The 4,078-nt window shown below is 43.4% G+C and overlaps 1 long non-coding RNA gene across 1 annotated transcript in view; it reads left to right on the top strand.

The window, feature by feature from the left end:
- The window catches only part of LOC108445735, a 1,616-nt gene extending 709 nt beyond the window's left edge, over positions 1-907 (top strand). Inside the window, exon 2 of the long non-coding RNA XR_001860691.1 lies at positions 492-907. This is a non-coding gene — a long non-coding RNA (uncharacterized LOC108445735). The remainder of the gene's footprint in view (positions 1-491) is intronic.
- The last annotated feature ends 3,171 nt before the right edge of the window (positions 908-4,078 follow it).

Raw genomic sequence — 4,078 nt, 5'->3', positions numbered from 1 at the left:
AGAAAGCCAAGAAAGCCAATGGCATCCTGGCTTGGGTCAGCAATAGTGTGGCCAGCAGGACCAGGGCAGTGACCGTCCCCCTGTACTCAGGACTGGTGAGGTCACACTTCAAATCCTTTGTTCAGTTTTGGGCTCCTCACGTTGAGAAAGATATTGAGGTGCTGGAGGGAGTCCAGAGGAGAGAAATGGACCCTGGGGAAGTGTCTAAAGCACAAGTCCTATGAGAAGCAGCTGAGGGAGCTGCGGGTGTTCAGCCTGGAGAAAAGGAGAATCAGCAGGGACTTTCCTGCTCTTTAGCACTCCCTGAGAGGAGGTTGTAGCCAGGTGGGGGTTGGTATCCTGCCATGTCTTAAATGAAAGGACAGCTGGAAATGGCCTTAAGTTGCACGAAGCGAGAGGGGTAGATCAGTAGTTAACTCATGTAAGCACAAATTAACTGTTAAGAGTCAGCAAATGTTAATCACAAGCCTAAGAAACAGGATGTGCCTTAGCCTTGTCAAGATAAGACAAACACAATGCACCGTGTCAAGATAAGAGGATCAGAACCTGTTTGAAATCAGCACAGAAACTGCTGAATCAGCCAACGAAGGACTGCTCATGCTCCAGAAGAAGGTGACAAGTGCATTGTTGAGGAAGACTACTAACCTTCATCAGAAAGACCCCCCGAGGAAGAAGAGGAGCCTTCCTCAGTGCGACCACCAGGGTACACAGCGCCTGCGTGGCATGTATACTAACGATATTAATGACTTCCGATAAGTAATTTGTACAACCACTCCTATCCCAAGGAACGTGATGAATATTCATTAATTTTACCCATCTGCTGTGCTGTATGGAGTGCTATGTGTGTGTGTTAGGAGGAGCAATCCCCCCACACACCCAGCACGCTGAATAAAGCAAATGACCACTTCTCTGACTCTGTCTCTGAAGTGTCTCTTGGCCCAGTTTGGGGCGATTCACAAGGAACCAGCCTTGGTGATTCTGTGATACGGTTCTTCAGGAAGAGCATGGCTAATATACAAAATACTGTACACAAATAAGAAAAGCACACATACAAAATAGACAAACTGATTTCCTTGGATTCCTCTTTATTAGAAAGTTTCTGGAAAATAAAAATCCAATCAACTATGTCTGAAAAATCCCAACCAACCAAACAAAAACCCCAAGCCCAAGCAAAAATCTGAGCTTCAGTAGCCATTAAAATGAATGTAAATTGCCACAACCTGGAAAGAAGACCTTTGGCTTTTACTGTAGGTCACGTAGTATTCATTAATTTAGCTGGGGCTCTGAGAACTGTCACCTATGGTTTCCTGTCGCAGCGGGGAGTACTGCAACAAGTATATTTCAAACCAGGAGTCCTGTGGAAACGAAGTATATATGGACAGATTCATGGTAGATGTTTCAGAGATGTTTATTTCTCCAGCCGCATGGCCGGGGCTCAGCTCAGGAACTCTGCAGTCATGGAACCCAAGGGACCTTGGCGTTATCAGGGAACCCAAACCAACCAATGGGGAATGAAGCTGACCAGGGGCAGGGAGACCCCGTGTCTCCCCCCCAGGGCCCCTCTCCCAGGGCTCCATGGCAGGGGGAAGGGACCCCAACAGTTTCCTTTTTCTTCAGTGCTCTTTGAGAAATATTTCTGCTGTTCACCTCTATTAATAGACAACACCAACCTCCTTTTAGGTTCATATTGCTCTAGAATAATATAATAAAAATAATAATAATATTCTAACTTGCATTCCTTGAAGCTGTCTTTGACTTTGGATGTTGTCTCAGCAAGGGTACATGTACATGCTTCTTTTGTAAGCTCATAGAGCCTCACCCTGTCTGTTCTCCCTGTGTTCCACAAGCCAAGTAGCTGTATTAGTGCATGGTACAGCTGACTTACTGTCCATCTTCTGTCTGAAAGGGATTTATCCTCACAAGATACATGCCACAGCAACACTCTGCACACAGGCTTTGTTTGGGTTCTGGCTGAACTCTGGCCAGATCTGAGCAGAGGCAGAATCTTCTCATGCTGAACTACGTAGTATACAGAGTTCTACAGTCTTAATTGTTTGTGATGCTATTTTTACTACTTACCTCTATAAATAGCTTGCCTAAGAAGATACTTCACTAGAGGCCATATGGCATATTTCCTTTCTCTTAGGATCTAGTATTGTCATACGGCTATGGACTTTTTTTACTGGAGCAAAAAGTAGAAAGAAAACAAGACAACTGATAGTGTGATATATGTAATTAAGTTCCCTTAACTAATGCTGAGTAATAATTCATTCTACAAGCATAGCCATTGATTTATGCAACCAGATTATGCCATCCTATATCATGCTGGTTTATATAAATCAGGACTAAAACTCAGTGCTTTTACCTGTAAGAAGAAGCTTTTCTCATCATCTTGAATATTACTAAAGATTTTTATAGCATTCGAACACCCAGCTAATGCAGTAAAAATTCCGTAGGAGTAGGAGGATGGATAGCTTGTGAGGGGTTTTAGAAGCTGAGGCAAATCTCTATCTTACATGTCTGAAACTGTCTGGAAAGTGCTAAGGGCTGTATTTTGAAATTAATTTCTCAGAGAATACACAAATATACAAATACATTGTAGACTGTACAATGGATCTCTTGGACTCCAAAGTAATAACAGATGTAAATATGCCTGAAGTGTTGCTTCACTGTATGTGGGGTTGATTTATGTTCATTTGTTTGTTGTGTGGGAAAGTAGCAGTGTCTTGAAAGAAATAAGATGTCCTCTTGGATTGGGGGTTTCTTTCCATTTCCCAAAGTTACACTTGGAATTGTAACTTTCCTTAGCAGGCCCTTCCAGTGAGTTATCCCTGAACGTGTGGCTCCACTGCCTATCAAACCCTATGGTTTCTTACCCCCCCTCTATGGAACTGGGGGATCTATGGGGCATGCCTGCCTATTTCCCCCCAGCTCCTATCATCACCCATTGCCAAAATCCTCCTGGATCCTAAGGTCGACATCTGCTAATTGCTTCAAATATCACAATTTAACGTTCCTTTCAGTTTAAAAATTTCATTGGTTGTACATTACTACAATGGTGCACACAGAACTGCACCAAAGTGAACTTCAGTTTAAAAAGAAATTAGAGATGTTGCAACTGCACTGCTTATATACAATTACCAATTTCATTTAAAAGCTTTCTACAGATTGGTACAACTGTACTGACCATATGTAAAGATACAAATATCACTTTCAGTTCACACAATCAAACGTATTGCAGGTTACAAAGTAGTGCCTATATATGTAGGTATATAAAGAGACAAACATCAATTGAACTATCTAAATATCCACAGAGCAGTAACTAAACTGTACAACTCTACACAGCTTTACATAGAACTCCATACATATATAATCATAACAATCAATGATATATATTAACATCTGTGTAAGTATAATAATATACACAGTGAACCTATACATAAATATGCAAAGTACCTATCTAAATCTCTGTATATCACCTGTAATCACCTATAACTAAATAACATAAATAAATAACAGTACATAATTTGAAATATAATTCTTGGCGTATAGAAACATAGCTATTTATATACAGACAAAAACATAATGGAATACAGATATGGAGAAAACAAGATATGGATGGAACCGAGCCAGCACATTTCCCCATGATTCCCCTCAGTCACTTCCTCCTGTGCAGAGCAGCCCTTCTGGAAACAGAGCAGAGAGAGATTTAGGAAGCAAAGGAAATACTGAGTGACCTCCACCATGCCCTGAGCTTCACCAAGGTCTCAGCACACCTGCGGCTCCTCCAGTCCCTTCAGACCCTCCAATCCCATTAGGCCCCCAAATGCTGCCATCCCCCTCAGTGTCCCCCAGTGCCCTGTGCTCCGCCAGCCCTTTCAGTCCATGCCATTTCTCTGTTCCCTCAGACCCTGCCATCACCCTCAGCTCCCCCAGACCCCTGAGTTTCACTCCTTCCTCTCAGCTCCCACAGCCTCACTGTCCTCTCAGAGCCACCACCATCACCACCCACAGCAGCACGGGGCCTTCAGCGGCGCTGTCCCTGCGGCAGGCCCCGCGGCCCCCCGCCTACCCGCCC

This window comes from Corvus brachyrhynchos, unplaced genomic scaffold (assembly GCF_000691975.1).
Source record: "Corvus brachyrhynchos isolate BGI_N302 unplaced genomic scaffold, ASM69197v1 scaffold33, whole genome shotgun sequence".
Lineage (NCBI taxonomy): Eukaryota > Metazoa > Chordata > Aves > Passeriformes > Corvidae > Corvus > Corvus brachyrhynchos.
This window is presented reverse-complemented; position numbering and strand designations above follow the sequence as displayed.